Source organism: Genypterus blacodes, unplaced genomic scaffold (genome assembly GCF_046128005.1).
Source record: "Genypterus blacodes isolate CSIRO-AG114 ecotype Tasmania unplaced genomic scaffold, CSIRO-AGI_Gbla_v1 ptg000141l_1, whole genome shotgun sequence".
Lineage (NCBI taxonomy): Eukaryota > Metazoa > Chordata > Actinopteri > Ophidiiformes > Ophidiidae > Genypterus > Genypterus blacodes.
In genome coordinates this window covers 2,697,089-2,716,247 of record NW_027466943.1, presented here as the reverse complement: position 1 = coordinate 2,716,247, position 19,159 = coordinate 2,697,089, and positions in this window count along the sequence as shown.

Here is a 19,159-nt window from a genome sequence, read left to right as displayed (position 1 = left end):
AATTTCAGACGCAGCATCCAGGCAGAAATGCCATCAATTTGTGTAAATTTGGGGCAAATTGGGGAATATTGAAAATTTTCTAAAAATGTTGACCCGGGTCATCGATTTTTGAAACTGGAGAAAACTTGAAAAGCCCATATCTGTGACAAGGAAGGAGATAGAGAGCTACAATTTCAGACGCAGCATCCAGGCAGAAATGCCATCAATGTGTGTAAATTTGGGGCAAATTGGGGAATATTGAAAATTTTCTAAAAATGTTGACCCGGGTCATCGATTTTTGAAACTGGAGAAAACTTGAAAAGCCCATATCTGTGACAAGGAAGGAGATAGAGAGCTACAATTTCAGACGCAGCATCCAGGCAGAAATGCCATCAATGTGTGTAAATTTGGGGCAAATTGGGGAATATTGGAATTTTTGGATAAAAGTTGACCCCCGGGTCATCGATTTTTGAAACTGGACAAAACTTGAAAAGCCCATATCTGTGACAAGGAAGGAGATAGAGAGCTACAATTTCAGACGCAGCATCCAGGCAGAAATGCCATCAATGTGTGTAAATTTGGGGCAAATTGGGGAATATTGAAAATTTTCTAAAAATGTTGACCCTGGTCATCGATTTTTGAAACTGGAGAAAACTTGAAAAGCCCATATCTGTGACAAGGAAGGAGATAGAGAGCTACAATTTCAGACGCAGCATCCAGGCAGAAATGCCATCAATGTGTGTAAATTTGGGGCAAATTGGGGAATATTGAAAATTTAAGAAAAAAGTTGACCCGGGTCATCGATTTTTGAAACTGGAGAAAACTTTAAAAGCCCATATCTGTGACAAGGAAGGAGATAGAGAGCTAAAATTTCAGACGCAGCATCCAGACAGAAATGCCATCAATGTGTGTAAATTTGGGGTAAAAATTGGGGAATATTGAAAATTTCTAAAAATGTTGACCCGCGGGTCATCGATTCTTGTAACTAGAGAAAACTTGAAAAGCCCATGTCTGTGACAAGGAAGGAGATAGAGAGCTAAAATTTCAGACGCAGCATCCAGACAGAAATGCCATCAATTTGTGTAAATTTGGGGCAAATTGGGGAATATTGAAAATTTTCAAAAAATTTTGACTCGGGTCATCGATTTTTGAAACTGGACAAAACTTTAAAAGCCCATATCTGTGACAAGGAAGGAGATAGAGAGCTACAATTTCAGACGCAGCATCCAGGCAGAAATGCCATCAATGTGTGTAAATTTGGGGCAAATTGGGGAATATTGAAAATTTTCTAAAAATGTTGACCCGGGTCATCGATTTTTGAAACTGGAGAAAACTTGAAAAGCCCATATCTGTGACAAGGAAGGAGATAGAGAGCTACAATTTCAGACGCAGCATCCAGGCAGAAATGCCATCAATGTGTGTAAATTTGGGGCAAATTGGGGAATATTGGAATTTTTGGATAAAAGTTGACCCCCGGGTCATCGATTTTTGAAACTGGACAAAACTTGAAAAGCCCATATCTGTGACAAGGAAGGAGATAGAGAGCTACAATTTCAGACGCAGCATCCAGGCAGAAATGCCATCAATGTGTGTAAATTTGGGGCAAATTGGGGAATATTGAAAATTTTCTAAAAATGTTGACCCTGGTCATCGATTTTTGAAACTGGAGAAAACTTGAAAAGCCCATATCTGTGACAAGGAAGGAGATAGAGAGCTACAATTTCAGACGCAGCATCCAGGCAGAAATGCCATCAATGTGTGTAAATTTGGGGCAAATTGGGGAATATTGAAAATTTAAGAAAAAAGTTGACCCCCGGGTCATCGATTTTTGAAACTGGAGAAAACTTGAAAAGCCCATATCTGTGACATGGAAGGAGATACAAAACTAAAATTTCAGACGCAGCATCCAGGCAGAAATGCCATCAATGTGTGTAAATTTGGGACAAATTGGGGAATATTGAAAATTTTCTAAAAATGTTGACCCGGGTCATCAATTTTTTGAAACTGGAGAGAACTTGAAAAGCCCATATCTGTGACAAGGAAGGAGATAGAGAGCTACAATTTCAGACGCAGCATCCAGGCAGAAATGCCATCAATGTGTGTAAATTTGGGGCAAATTGGGGAATATTGAAAATTTTGGAAAAAAGTTGACCCCCGGGTCATCGATTTTTGAAACTGGAGAAAACTTTAAAAGCCCATATCTGTGACAAGGAAGGAGATAGAGAGCTACAATTTCAGACGCAGCATCCAGGCAGAAATGCCATCAATGTGTGTAAATTTGGGGCAAATTGGGGAATATTGGAATTTTTGGATAAAAGTTGACCCCCGGGTCATCGAATTTTGAAACTGGACAAAACTTGAAAAGCCCATATCTGTGACAAGGAAGGAGATAGAGAGCTACAATTTCAGACGCAGCATCCAGGCAGAAATGCCATCAATGTGTGTAAATTTGGGGCAAATTGGGGAATATTGAAAATTTTCTAAAAATGTTGACCCGGGTCATCAATTTTTGAAACTGGAGAAAACTTGAAAAGCCCATATCTGTGACAAGGAAGGAGATAGAGAGCTAAAATTTCAGACGCAGCATCCAGACAGAGATGCCATCAATTTGTGTAAATTTGGGGCAAATTGGGGAATATTGGAAATTTTCTAAAAATGTTGACCCGGGTCATCAATTTTTTGAAACTGGAGAGAACTTGAAAAGCCCATATCTGTGACAAGGAAGGAGATAGAGAGCTAAAATTTCAGACGCAGCATCCAGACAGAGATGCCATCAATTTGTGTAAATTTGGGGCAAATTGGGGAATATTGAAAATTTTCTAAAAATGTTGACCCGGGTCATCAATTTTTGAAACTGGAGAGAACTTGAAAAGCCCATATCAGTGACAAGGAAGGAGATAGAGAGCTACAATTTCAGACGCAGCATCCAGGCAGAAATGCCATCAATGTGTGTAAATTTGGGGCAAATTGGGGAATATTGAAAATTTTCAAAAAATGTTGACCCGGGTCATCGATTTTTGAAACTGGAGAAAACTTTAAAAGCCCATATCTGTGACAAGGAAGGAGATAGAGAGCTAAAATTTCAGACGCAGCATCCAGACAGAAATGCCATCAATTTGTGTAAATTTGGGGTAAAAATTGGGGAATATTGAAAATTTCTAAAAATGTTGACCCGCGGGTCATCGATTCTTGTAACTAGAGAAAACTTGAAAAGCCCATGTCTGTGACAAGGAAGGAGATAGAGAGCTAAAATTTCAGACGCAGCATCCAGACAGAAATGCCATCAATTTGTGTAAATTTGGGGCAAATTGGGGAATATTGAAAATTTTCAAAAAATTTTGACTCGGGTCATCGATTTTTGAAACTGGAGAAAACTTTAAAAGCCCATATCTGTGACAAGGAAGGAGATAGAGAGCTACAATTTCAGACGCAGCATCCAGGCAGAAATGCCATCAATGTGTGTAAATTTGGGGCAAATTGGGGAATATTGAAAATTTTCTAAAAATGTTGACCCGGGTCATCGATTTTTGAAACTGGAGAAAACTTGAAAAGTCCATATCTGTGACAAGGAAGGAGATAGAGAGCTACAATTTCAGACGCAGCATCCAGGCAGAAATGCCATCAATGTGTGTAAATTTGGGGCAAATTGGGGAATATTGGAATTTTTGGATAAAAGTTGACCCCCGGGTCATCGATTTTTGAAACTGGACAAAACTTGAAAAGCCCATATCTGTGACAAGGAAGGAGATAGAGAGCTACAATTTCAGACGCAGCATCCAGGCAGAAATGCCATCAATGTGTGTAAATTTGGGGCAAATTGGGGAATATTGAAAATTTTCTAAAAATGTTGACCCTGGTCATCGATTTTTGAAACTGGAGAAAACTTGAAAAGCCCATATCTGTGACAAGGAAGGAGATAGAGAGCTACAATTTCAGACGCAGCATCCAGGCAGAAATGCCATCAATGTGTGTAAATTTGGGGCAAATTGGGGAATGTTGAAAATTTTGGATAAAAGTTGACCCCCGGGTCATCGATTTTTGAAACTGGACAAAACTTGAAAAGCCCCATATCTGTGACAAGGAAGGAGATAGAGAGCTACAATTTCAGACGCAGCATCCAGGCAGAAATGCCATCAATGTGTGTAAATTTGGGGCAAATTGGGGAATATTGAAAATTTTGGAAAAAAGTTGACCCCCGGGTCATCGATTTTTGAAACTGGAGAAAACTTTAAAAGCCCATATCTGTGACAAGGAAGGAGATAGAGAGCTACAATTTCAGACGCAGCATCCAGGCAGAAATGCCATCAATGTGTGTAAATTTGGGGCAAATTGGGGAATATTGGAATTTTTGGATAAAAGTTGACCCCCGGGTCATCGATTTTTGAAACTGGACAAAACTTGAAAAGCCCATATCTGTGACAAGGAAGGAGATAGAGAGCTACAATTTCAGACGCAGCATCCAGGCAGAAATGCCATCAATGTGTGTAAATTTGGGGCAAATTGGGGAATATTGAAAATTTTCTAAAAATGTTGACCCGGGTCATCGATTTTTGAAACTGGAGAAAACTTGAAAAGCCCATATCTGTGACAAGGAAGGAGATAGAGAGCTACAATTTCAGACGCAGCATCCAGGCAGAAATGCCATCAATGTGTGTAAATTTGGGGCAAATTGGGGAATATTGAAAATTTTGGAAAAATGTTGACCCCCGGGTCATCGATTTTTGAAACTGGAGAAAACTTGAAAAGCCCATATCTGTGACAAGGAAGGAGATAGAGAGCTAAAATTTCAGACGCAGCATCCAGGCAGAAATGCCATCAATGTGTGTAAATTTGGGGCAAATTGGGGAATATTGAAAATTTTCTAAAAATGTTGACCCGGGTCATCGATTTTTGAAACTGGAGAAAACTTGAAAAGCCCATATCTGTGACAAGGAAGGAGATAGAGAGCTACAATTTCAGACGCAGCATCCAGGCAGAAATGCCATCAATGTGTGTAAATTTGGGGCAAATTGGGGAATATTGAAAATTTTCTAAAAATGTTGACCCGGGTCATCGATTTTTGAAACTGGAGAAAACTTGAAAAGCCCATATCTGTGACAAGGAAGGAGATAGAGAGCTACAATTTCAGATGCAGCATCCAGGCAGAAATGCCATCAATGTGTGTAAATTTGGGGCAAATTGGGGAATATTGAAAATTTAAGAAAAAAGTTGACCCCCGGGTCATCGATTTTTGAAACTGGAGAAAACTTGAAAAGCCCATATCTGTGACAAGGAAGGAGATACAGAGCTAAAATTTCAGACGCAGCATCCAGGCAGAAATGCCATCAATGTGTGTAAATTTGGGACAAATTGGGGAATATTGAAAATTTTCTAAAAATGTTGACCCGGGTCATCAATTTTTGAAACTGGAGAAAACTTGAAAAGCCCATATCTGTGACAAGGAAGGAGATAGAGAGCTAAAATTTCAGACGCAGCATCCAGACAGAGATGCCATCAATTTGTGTAAATTTGGGGCAAATTGGGGAATATTGGAAATTTTCTAAAAATGTTGACCCGGGTCATCAATTTTTTGAAACTGGAGAGAACTTGAAAAGCCCATATCTGTGACAAGGAAGGAGATAGAGAGCTAAAATTTCAGACGCAGCATCCAGACAGAGATGCCATCAATTTGTGTAAATTTGGGGCAAATTGGGGAATATTGAAAATTTTCTAAAAATGTTGACCCGGGTCATCAATTTTTGAAACTGGAGAGAACTTGAAAAGCCCATATCAGTGACAAGGAAGGAGATAGAGAGCTACAATTTCAGACGCAGCATCCAGGCAGAAATGCCATCAATGTGTGTAAATTTGGGGCAAATTGGGGAATATTGAAAATTTTCAAAAAATGTTGACCCGGGTCATCGATTTTTGAAACTGGAGAAAACTTTAAAAGCCCATATCTGTGACAAGGAAGGAGATAGAGAGCTAAAATTTCAGACGCAGCATCCAGACAGAAATGCCATCAATTTGTGTAAATTTGGGGTAAAAATTGGGGAATATTGAAAATTTCTAAAAATGTTGACCCGCGGGTCATCGATTCTTGTAACTAGAGAAAACTTGAAAAGCCCATGTCTGTGACAAGGAAGGAGATAGAGAGCTAAAATTTCAGACGCAGCATCCAGGCAGAAATGCCATCAATGTGTGTAAATTTGGGGCAAATTGGGGAATATTGGAATTTTTGGATAAAAGTTGACCCCCGGGTCATCGATTTTTGAAACTGGACAAAACTTGAAAAGCCCATATCTGTGACAAGGAAGGAGATAGAGAGCTACAATTTCAGACGCAGCATCCAGGCAGAAATGCCATCAATGTGTGTAAATTTGGGGCAAATTGGGGAATATTGAAAATTTAAGAAAAAAGTTGACCCCCGGGTCATCGATTTTTGAAACTGGAGAAAACTTGAAAAGCCCATATCTGTGACAAGGAAGGAGATACAGAGCTAAAATTTCAGACGCAGCATCCAGGCAGAAATGCCATCAATGTGTGTAAATTTGGGACAAATTGGGGAATATTGAAAATTTTCTAAAAATGTTGACCCGCGGGTCATCAATTCTTGTAACTAGAGAAAACTTGAACAGCCCATGTCTGTGACAAGGAAGGAGATAGAGAGCTACAATTTCAGACGCAGCATCCAGGCAGAAATGCCATCAATGTGTGTAAATTTGGGGCAAATTGGGGAATATTGAAAATTTTCTAAAAATGTTGACCCGGGTCATCAATTTTTGAAACTGGAGAAAACTTGAAAAGCCCATATCTGTGACAAGGAAGGAGATAGAGAGCTAAAATTTCAGACGCAGCATCCAGGCAGAAATGCCATCAATGTGTGTAAATTTGGGGCAAATTGGGGAATATTGAAAATTTTCTAAAAATGTTGACCCGGGTCATCAATTTTTGAAACTGGAGAAAACTTGAAAAGCCCATATCTGTGACAAGGAAGGAGATAGAGAGCTACAATTTCAGACGCAGCATCCAGACAGAAATGCCATCAATTTGTGTAAATTTGGGACAAATTGGGGAATATTGAAAATTTGTTAAAAATGTTGACCTGGGTCATAAATTTTTGAAACTGGAGAAAACTTGAAAAGCCCATATCTGTGACAAGGAAGGAGATAGAGAGCTACAATTTCAGACGCAGCATCCAGGCAGAAATGCCATCAATGTGTGTAAATTTGGGGCAAATTGGGGAATATTGAAAATTTTCTAAAAATGTTGACCCGGGTCATCAATTTTTGAAACTGGAGAAAACTTGAAAAGCCCATATCTGTGACAAGGAAGGAGATACAGAGCTAAAATTTCAGACGCAGCATCCAGGCAGAAATGCCATCAATGTGTGTAAATTTGGGACAAATTGGGGAATATTGAAAATTTTCTAAAAATGTTGACCCGCGGGTCATCGATTCTTCAAACTAGAGAAAACTTGAAAAGCCCATATCAGTGACAAGGAAGGAGATAGAGAGCTACAATTTCAGACGCAGCATCCAGGCAGAAATGCCATCAATGTGTGTAAATTTGGGGCAAATTGGGGAATATTGAAAATTTTCTAAAAATGTTGACCCGCAGGTCATCGATTCTTGTAACTAGAGAAAACTTGAAAAGCCCATATCTGTGACAAGGAAGGAGATAGAGAGCTACAATTTCAGACGCAGCATCCAGGCAGAAATGCCATCAATGTGTGTAAATTTGGGGCAAATTGGGGAATATTGAAAAATTTCTAAAAATGTTGACCCGGGTCATCGATTTTTGAAACTGGAGAAAACTTGAAAAGCCCATATCTGTGACAAGGAAGGAGATAGAGAGCTAAATTTTCAGACGCAGCATCCAGGCAGAAATGCCATCAATGTGTGTAAATTTGGGGCAAATTGGGGAATATTGAAAATTTTCTAAAAATGTTGACCCTGGTCATCGATTTTTGAAACTGGAGAAAACTTGAAAAGCCCATATCTGTGACAAGGAAGGAGATAGAGAGCTACAATTTCAGACGCAGCATCCAGGCAGAAATGCCATCAATGTGTGTAAATTTGGGGCAAATTGGGGAATGTTGAAAATTTTGGAAAAAAGTTGACCCCCGGGTCATCGATTTTTGAAACTGGAGAAAACTTTAAAAGCCCATATCTGTGACAAGGAAGGAGATAGAGAGCTACAATTTCAGACGCAGCATCCAGGCAGAAATGCCATCAATGTGTGTAAATTTGGGGCAAATTGGGGAATATTGAAAATTTTCTAAAAATGTTGATCCGGGTCATAAATTTTTGAAACTGGAGAAAACTTGAAAAGCCCATATCTGTGACAAGGAAGGAGATAGAGAGCTACAATTTCAGACGCAGCATCCAGGCAGAAATGCCATCAATGTGTGTAAATTTGGGGCAAATTGGGGAATATTGAAAATTTTGGAAAAATGTTGACCGCCGGGTCATCGATTTTTGAAACTGGAGAAAACTTGAAAAGCCCATATCTGTGACAAGGAAGGAGATAGAGAGCTAAAATTTCAGACGCAGCATCCAGACAGAAATGCCATCAATTTGTGTAAATTTGGGGCAAATTGGGGAATATTGAAAATTTTCAAAAAATTTTGACACGGGTCATCGATTTTTGAAACTGGAGAAAACTTGAAAAGCCCATATCTGTGACAAGGAAGGAGATAGAGAGCTACAATTTCAGACGCAGCATCCAGGCAGAAATGCCATCAATGTGTGTAAATTTGGGGCAAATTGGGGAATATTGAAAATTTTCTAAAAATGTTGACCCGGGTCATCAATTTTTGAAACTGGAGAAAACTTGAAAAGCCCATATCTGTGACAAGGAAGGAGATACAGAGCTAAAATTTCAGACGCAGCATCCAGGCAGAAATGCCATCAATTTGTGTAAATTTGGGGCAAATTGGGGAATATTGAAAATTTTCAAAAAATTTTGACACGGGTCATCGATTTTTGAAACTGGAGAAAACTTTAAAAGCCCATATCTGTGACAAGGAAGGAGATAGAGAGCTACAATTTCAGACGCAGCATCCAGGCAGAAATGCCATCAATGTGTGTAAATTTGGGGCAAATTGGGGAATATTGAAAATTTTCTAAAATGTTGACCCGGGTCATCAATTTTTGAAACTAGAGAAAACTTGAAAAGCCCATATCTGTGACAAGGAAGGAGATAGAGAGCTAAAATTTCAGACGCAGCATCCAGACAGAAATGCCATCAATTTGTGTAAATTTGGGACAAATTGGGGAATATTGAAAATTTGTTAAAAATGTTGACCTGGGTCATAAATTTTTGAAACTGGAGAAAACTTGAAAAGCCCATATCTGTGACAAGGAAGGAGATAGAGAGCTAAAATTTCAGACGCAGCATCCAGACAGAAATGCCATCAATTTGTGTAAATTTGGGACAAATTGGGGAATATTGAAAATTTGTTAAAAATGTTGACCTGGGTCATAAATTTTTGAAACTGGAGAAAACTTGAAAAGCCCATATCTGTGACAAGGAAGGAGATAGAGAGCTACAATTTCAGACGCAGCATCCAGGCAGAAATGCCATCAATGTTTGTAAATTTGGGGCAAATTGGGGAATATTGAAAATTTTCTAAAAATGTTGACCCGCGGGTCATCGATTCTTGTAACTAGAGAAAACTTGAAAAGCCCATGTCTGTGACAAGGAAGGAGATAGAGAGCTACAATTTCAGACGCAGCATCCAGGCAGAAATGCCATCAATGTGTGTAAATTTGGGGCAAATTGGGGAATATTGAAAATTTTCTAAAATGTTGACCCGGGTCATCAATTTTTGAAACTAGAGAAAACTTGAAAAGCCCATATCTGTGACAAGGAAGGAGATAGAGAGCTAAAATTTCAGACGCAGCATCCAGACAGAAATGCCATCAATTTGTGTAAATTTGGGACAAATTGGGGAATATTGAAAATTTGTTAAAAATGTTGACCTGGGTCATAAATTTTTGAAACTGGAGAAAACTTGAAAAGCCCATATCTGTGACAAGGAAGGAGATAGAGAGCTACAATTTCAGACGCAGCATCCAGGCAGAAATGCCATCAATGTTTGTAAATTTGGGGCAAATTGGGGAATATTGAAAATTTTCTAAAAATGTTGACCCGCGGGTCATCGATTCTTGTAACTAGAGAAAACTTGAAAAGCCCATGTCTGTGACAAGGAAGGAGATAGAGAGCTACAATTTCAGACGCAGCATCCAGGCAGAAATGCCATCAATGTGTGTAAATTTGGGGCAAATTGGGGAATATTGAAAATTTTCTAAAAATGTTGACCCGGGTCATCAATTTTTGAAACTGGAGAAAACTTGAAAAGCCCATATCTGTGACAAGGAAGGAGATAGAGAGCTACAATTTCAGACGCAGCATCCAGGCAGAAATGCCATCAATTTGTGTAAATTTGGGACAAATTGGGGAATATTGAAAATTTGTTAAAAATGTTGACCTGGGTCATAAATTTTTGAAACTGGAGAAAACTTGAAAAGCCCATATCTGTGACAAGGAAGGAGATAGAGAGCTACAATTTCAGACGCAGCATCCAGGCAGAAATGCCATCAATGTTTGTAAATTTGGGGCAAATTGGGGAATATTGAAAATTTTCTAAAAATGTTGACCCCCGGGTCATCGATTCTTGTAACTAGTGAAAACTTGAAAAGCCCATGTCTGTGACAAGGAAGGAGATAGAGAGCTACAATTTCAGACGCAGCATCCAGGCAGAAATGCCATCAATGTGTGTAAATTTGGGGCAAATTGGGGAATATTGAAAATTTTCTAAAAATGTTGACCCGGGTCATCAATTTTTGAAACTGGAGAAAACTTGAAAAGCCCATATCTGTGACAAGGAAGGAGATAGAGAGCTAAAATTTCAGACGCAGCATCCAGGCAGAAATGCCATCAATGTGTGTAAATTTAGGGCAAATTGGGGAATATTGAAAATTTTCTAAAAATGTTGACCCGGGTCATCAATTTTTGAAACTGGAGAAAACTTGAAAAGCCCATATCTGTGACAAGGAAGGAGATACAGAGCTAAAATTTCAGACGCAGCATCCAGGCAGAAATGCCATCAATGTGTGTAAATTTGGGACAAATTGGGGAATATTGAAAATTTTCTAAAAATGTTGACCCGCGGGTCATCGATTCTTCAAACTAGAGAAAACTTGAAAAGCCCATATCAGTGACAAGGAAGGAGATAGAGAGCTACAATTTCAGACGCAGCATCCAGGCAGAAATGCCATCAATGTGTGTAAATTTGGGGCAAATTGGGGAATATTGAAAATTTTCTAAAAATGTTGACCCGCGGGTCATCGATTCTTGTAACTAGAGAAAACTTGAAAAGCCCATATCTGTGACAAGGAAGGAGATAGAGAGCTACAATTTCATATCAATTTCATATCTGTGACAATTTTCATATCTGTGACAATTTCATATCTGTGACAATTTCATATCTGTGACAAGGAAGGAGATAGAGAGCTACAATTTCAGACGCAGCATCCAGACAGAAATGCCATCAATTTGTGTAAATTTGGGACAAATTGGGGAATATTGAAAATTTGTTAAAAATGTTGACCTGGGTCATAAATTTTTGAAACTGGAGAAAACTTGAAAAGCCCATATCTGTGACAAGGAAGGAGATAGAGAACTACAATTTCAGACGCAGCATCCAGGCAGAAATGCCATCAATGTGTGTAAATTTGGGGCAAATTGGGGAATATTGAAAATTTTCTAAAAATGTTGACCCGGGTCATCAATTTTTGAAACTGGAGAAAACTTGAAAAGCCCATATCTGTGACAAGGAAGGAGATAGAGAGCTAAAATTTCAGACGCAGCATCCAGGCAGAAATGCCATCAATGTGTGTAAATTTAGGGCAAATTGGGGAATATTGAAAATTTTCTAAAAATGTTGACCCGGGTCATCAATTTTTGAAACTGGAGAAAACTTGAAAAGCCCATATCTGTGACAAGGAAGGAGATACAGAGCTAAAATTTCAGACGCAGCATCCAGGCAGAAATGCCATCAATGTGTGTAAATTTGGGACAAATTGGGGAATATTGAAAATTTTCTAAAAATGTTGACCCGCGGGTCATCGATTCTTCAAACTAGAGAAAACTTGAAAAGCCCATATCAGTGACAAGGAAGGAGATAGAGAGCTACAATTTCAGACGCAGCATCCAGGCAGAAATGCCATCAATGTGTGTAAATTTGGGGCAAATTGGGGAATATTGAAAATTTTCTAAAAATGTTGACCCGCGGGTCATCGATTCTTGTAACTAGAGAAAACTTGAAAAGCCCATATCTGTGACAAGGAAGGAGATAGAGAGCTACAATTTCAGACGCAGCATCCAGGCAGAAATGCCATCAATGTGTGTAAATTTGGGGCAAATTGGGGAATATTGAAAAATTTGGAAAAAAGTTGACCCCCGGGTCATCGATTTTTGAAACTGGAGAAAACTTTAAAAGCCCATATCTGTGACAAGGAAGGAGATAGAGAGCTACAATTTCAGACGCAGCATCCAGGCAGAAATGCCATCAATGTGTGTAAATTTGGGGCAAATTGGGGAATATTGAAAATTTTCTAAAAATGTTGACCCGGGTCATCGATTTTTGAAACTGGAGAAAACTTGAAAAGCCCATATCTGTGACAAGGAAGGAGATAGAGAGCTACAATTTCAGACGCAGCATCCAGGCAGAAATGCCATCAATGTGTGTAAATTTGGGGCAAATTGGGGAATATTGAAAATTTTGGAAAAATGTTGACCCCCGGGTCATCGATTTTTGAAACTGGAGAAAACTTGAAAAGCCCATATCTGTGACAAGGAAGGAGATAGAGAGCTAAAATTTCAGACGCAGCATCCAGACAGAAATGCCATCAATTTGTGTAAATTTGGGGCAAATTGGGGAATATTGAAAATTTTCAAAAAATTTTGACACGGGTCATCGATTTTTGAAACTGGAGAAAACTTTAAAAGCCCATATCTGTGACAAGGAAGGAGATAGAGAGCTACAATTTCAGACGCAGCATCCAGGCAGAAATGCCATCAATGTGTGTAAATTTGGGGCAAATTGGGGAATATTGAAAATTTTCTAAAAATGTTGACCCGGGTCATCAATTTTTGAAACTAGAGAAAACTTGAAAAGCCCATATCTGTGACAAGGAAGGAGATAGAGAGCTAAAATTTCAGACGCAGCATCCAGACAGAAATGCCATCAATTTGTGTAAATTTGGGACAAATTGGGGAATATTGAAAATTTGTTAAAAATGTTGACCTGGGTCATAAATTTTTGAAACTGGAGAAAACTTGAAAAGCCCATATCTGTGACAAGGAAGGAGATAGAGAGCTACAATTTCAGACGCAGCATCCAGGCAGAAATGCCATCAATGTGTGTAAATTTTGGGCAAATTGGGGAATATTGAAAATTTTCTAAAAATGTTGACCCGGGTCATCAATTTTTGAAACTGGAGAAAACTTTAAAAGCCCATATCTGTGACAAGGAAGGAGATAGAGAGCTACAATTTCAGACGCAGCATCCAGGCAGAAATGCCATCAATGTGTGTAAATTTGGGGCAAATTGGGGAATATTGAAAATTTTCTAAAAATGTTGACCCGGGTCATCAATTTTTGAAACTGGAGAAAACTTTAAAAGCCCATATCTGTGACAAGGAAGGAGATAGAGAGCTAAAATTTCAGACGCAGCATCCAGGCAGAAATGCCATCAATGTGTGTAAATTTGGGGCAAATTGGGGAATATTGAAAATTTTCTAAAAATGTTGACCCGGGTCATCAATTTTTGAAACTGGAGAAAACTTGAAAAGCCCATATCTGTGACAAGGAAGGAGATACAGAGCTAAAATTTCAGACGCAGCATCCAGGCAGAAATGCCATCAATTTGTGTAAATTTGGGGCAAATTGGGGAATATTGAAAATTTTCAAAAAATTTTGACACGGGTCATCGATTTTTCAAACTGGAGAAAACTTTAAAAGCCCATATCTGTGACAAGGAAGGAGATAGAGAGCTACAATTTCAGACGCAGCATCCAGGCAGAAATGCCATCAATGTGTGTAAATTTGGGGCAAATTGGGGAATATTGAAAATTTTCTAAAATGTTGACCCGGGTCATCAATTTTTGAAACTAGAGAAAACTTGAAAAGCCCATATCTGTGACAAGGAAGGAGATAGAGAGCTAAAATTTCAGACGCAGCATCCAGACAGAAATGCCATCAATTTGTGTAAATTTGGGGCAAATTGGGGAATATTGAAAATTTTCAAAAAATTTTGACACGGGTCATCGATTTTTGAAACTGGAGAAAACTTTAAAAGCCCATATCTGTGACAAGGAAGGAGATAGAGAGCTACAATTTCAGACGCAGCATCCAGGCAGAAATGCCATCAATGTGTGTAAATTTGGGGCAAATTGGGGAATATTGAAAATTTTCTAAAAATGTTGACCCGGGTCATCAATTTTTGAAACTAGAGAAAACTTGAAAAGCCCATATCTGTGACAAGGAAGGAGATAGAGAGCTAAAATTTCAGACGCAGCATCCAGACAGAAATGCCATCAATTTGTGTAAATTTGGGACAAATTGGGGAATATTGAAAATTAGTTAAAAATGTTGACCTGGGTCATAAATTTTTGAAACTGGAGAAAACTTGAAAAGCCCATATCTGTGACAAGGAAGGAGATAGAGAGCTAAAATTTCAGACGCAGCATCCAGACAGAAATGCCATCAATTTGTGTAAATTTGGGGCAAATTGGGGAATATTGAAAATTTTCAAAAAATTTTGACACGGGTCATCGATTTTTGAAACTGGAGAAAACTTTAAAAGCCCATATCTGTGACAAGGAAGGAGATAGAGAGCTACAATTTCAGACGCAGCATCCAGGCAGAAATGCCATCAATGTGTGTAAATTTGGGGCAAATTGGGGAATATTGAAAATTTTCTAAAAATGTTGACCCGGGTCATCAATTTTTGAAACTAGAGAAAACTTGAAAAGCCCATATCTGTGACAAGGAAGGAGATAGAGAGCTAAAATTTCAGACGCAGCATCCAGACAGAAATGCCATCAATTTGTGTAAATTTGGGACAAATTGGGGAATATTGAAAATTTGTTAAAAATGTTGACCTGGGTCATAAATTTTTGAAACTGGAGAAAACTTGAAAAGCCCATATCTGTGACAAGGAAGGAGATAGAGAGCTACAATTTCAGACGCAGCATCCAGGCAGAAATGCCATCAATGTGTGTAAATTTTGGGCAAATTGGGGAATATTGAAAATTTTCTAAAAATGTTGACCCGGGTCATCAATTTTTGAAACTGGAGAAAACTTTAAAAGCCCATATCTGTGACAAGGAAGGAGATAGAGAGCTACAATTTCAGACGCAGCATCCAGGCAGAAATGCCATCAATGTGTGTAAATTTGGGGCAAATTGGGGAATATTGAAAATTTTCTAAAAATGTTGACCCGGGTCATCAATTTTTGAAACTGGAGAAAACTTTAAAAGCCCATATCTGTGACAAGGAAGGAGATAGAGAGCTAAAATTTCAGACGCAGCATCCAGGCAGAAATGCCATCAATGTGTGTAAATTTGGGGCAAATTGGGGAATATTGAAAATTTTCTAAAAATGTTGACCCGGGTCATCAATTTTTGAAACTGGAGAAAACTTGAAAAGCCCATATCTGTGACAAGGAAGGAGATACAGAGCTAAAATTTCAGACGCAGCATCCAGGCAGAAATGCCATCAATTTGTGTAAATTTGGGGCAAATTGGGGAATATTGAAAATTTTCAAAAAATTTTGACACGGGTCATCGATTTTTCAAACTGGAGAAAACTTTAAAAGCCCATATCTGTGACAAGGAAGGAGATAGAGAGCTACAATTTCAGACGCAGCATCCAGGCAGAAATGCCATCAATGTGTGTAAATTTGGGGCAAATTGGGGAATATTGAAAATTTTCTAAAATGTTGACCCGGGTCATCAATTTTTGAAACTAGAGAAAACTTGAAAAGCCCATATCTGTGACAAGGAAGGAGATAGAGAGCTAAAATTTCAGACGCAGCATCCAGACAGAAATGCCATCAATTTGTGTAAATTTGGGGCAAATTGGGGAATATTGAAAATTTTCAAAAAATTTTGACACGGGTCATCGATTTTTGAAACTGGAGAAAACTTTAAAAGCCCATATCTGTGACAAGGAAGGAGATAGAGAGCTACAATTTCAGACGCAGCATCCAGGCAGAAATGCCATCAATGTGTGTAAATTTTGGGCAAATTGGGGAATATTGAAAATTTTCTAAAAATGTTGACCCGGGTCATCAATTTTTGAAACTGGAGAAAACTTGAAAAGCCCATATCTGTGACAAGGAAGGAGATAGAGAGCTACAATTTCAGACGCAGCATCCAGACAGAAATGCCATCAATTTGTGTAAATTTGGGACAAATTGGGGAATATTGAAAATTTGTTAAAAATGTTGACCTGGGTCATAAATTTTTGAAACTGGAGAAAACTTGAAAAGCCCATATCTGTGACAAGGAAGGAGATAGAGAGCTACAATTTCAGACGCAGCATCCAGGCAGAAATGCCATCAATGTTTGTAAATTTGGGGCAAATTGGGGAATATTGAAAATTTTCTAAAAATGTTGACCCCCGGGTCATCGATTCTTGTAACTAGTGAAAACTTGAAAAGCCCATGTCTGTGACAAGGAAGGAGATAGAGAGCTACAATTTCAGACGCAGCATCCAGGCAGAAATGCCATCAATGTGTGTAAATTTGGGGCAAATTGGGGAATATTGAAAATTTTCTAAAAATGTTGACCCGGGTCATCAATTTTTGAAACTGGAGAAAACTTGAAAAGCCCATATCTGTGACAAGGAAGGAGATAGAGAGCTAAAATTTCAGACGCAGCATCCAGGCAGAAATGCCATCAATGTGTGTAAATTTAGGGCAAATTGGGGAATATTGAAAATTTTCTAAAAATGTTGACCCGGGTCATCAATTTTTGAAACTGGAGAAAACTTGAAAAGCCCATATCTGTGACAAGGAAGGAGATACAGAGCTAAAATTTCAGACGCAGCATCCAGGCAGAAATGCCATCAATGTGTGTAAATTTGGGACAAATTGGGGAATATTGAAAATTTTCTAAAAATGTTGACCCGCGGGTCATCGATTCTTCAAACTAGAGAAAACTTGAAAAGCCCATATCAGTGACAAGGAAGGAGATAGAGAGCTACAATTTCAGACGCAGCATCCAGGCAGAAATGCCATCAATGTGTGTAAATTTGGGGCAAATTGGGGAATATTGAAAATTTTCTAAAAATGTTGACCCGCGGGTCATCGATTCTTGTAACTAGAGAAAACTTGAAAAGCCCATATCTGTGACAAGGAAGGAGATAGAGAGCTACAATTTCATATCAATTTCATATCTGTGACAATTTTCATATCTGTGACAATTTCATATCTGTGACAATTTCATATCTGTGACAAGGAAGGAGATAGAGAGCTACAATTTCAGACGCAGCATCCAGACAGAAATGCCATCAATTTGTGTAAATTTGGGACAAATTGGGGAATATTGAAAATTTGTTAAAAATGTTGACCTGGGTCATAAATTTTTGAAACTGGAGAAAACTTGAAAAGCCCATATCTGTGACAAGGAAGGAGATAGAGAGCTACAATTTCAGACGCAGCATCCAGGCAGAAATGCCATCAATGTGTGTAAATTTGGGGCAAATTGGGGAATATTGAAAATTTTCTAAAAATGTTGACCCGGGTCATCAATTTTTGAAACTGGAGAAAACTTGAAAAGCCCATATCTGTGACAAGGAAGGAGATAGAGAGCTAAAATTTCAGACGCAGCATCCAGGCAGAAATGCCATCAATGTGTGTAAATTTAGGGCAAATTGGGGAATATTGAAAATTTTCTAAAAATGTTGACCCGGGTCATCAATTTTTGAAACTGGAGAAAACTTGAAAAGCCCATATCTGTGACAAGGAAGGAGATACAGAGCTAAAATTTCAGACGCAGCATCCAGGCAGAAATGCCATCAATGTGTGTAAATTTGGGACAAATTGGGGAATATTGAAAATTTTCTAAAAATGTTGACCCGCGGGTCATCGATTCTTCAAACTAGAGAAAACTTGAAAAGCCCATATCAGTGACAAGGAAGGAGATAGAGAGCTACAATTTCAGACGCAGCATCCAGGCAGAAATGCCATCAATGTGTGTAAATTTGGGGCAAATTGGGGAATATTGAAAATTTTCTAAAAATGTTGACCCGCGGGTCATCGATTCTTGTAACTAGAGAAAACTTGAAAAGCCCATATCTGTGACAAGGAAGGAGATAGAGAGCTACAATTTCAGACGCAGCATCCAGGCAGAAATGCCATCAATGTGTGTAAATTTGGGGCAAATTGGGGACTATTGAAAAATTTGGAAAAAAGTTGACCCCCGGGTCATCGATTTTTGAAACTGGAGAAAACTTTAAAAGCCCATATCTGTGACAAGGAAGGAGATAGAGAGCTACAATTTCAGACGCAGCATCCAGGCAGAAATGCCATCAATGTGTGTAAATTTGGGGCAAATTGGGGAATATTGAAAATTTTCTAAAAATGTTGACCCGGGTCATCGATTTTTGAAACTGGAGAAAACTTGAAAAGCCCATATCTGTGACAAGGAAGGAGATAGAGAGCTACAATTTCAGACGCAGCATCCAGGCAGAAATGCCATCAATGTGTGTAAATTTGGGGCAAATTGGGGAATATTGAAAATTTTGGAAAAATGTTGACCCCCGGGTCATCGATTTTTGAAACTGGAGAAAACTTGAAAAGCCCATATCTGTGACAAGGAAGGAGATAGAGAGCTAAAATTTCAGACGCAGCATCCAGACAGAAATGCCATCAATTTGTGTAAATTTGGGGCAAATTGGGGAATATTGAAAATTTTCAAAAAATTTTGACACGGGTCATCGATTTTTGAAACTGGAGAAAACTTTAAAAGCCCATATCTGTGACAAGGAAGGAGATAGAGAGCTACAATTTCAGACGCAGCATCCAGGCAGAAATGCCATCAATGTGTGTAAATTTGGGGCAAATTGGGGAATATTGAAAATTTTCTAAAAATGTTGACCCGGGTCATCAATTTTTGAAACTAGA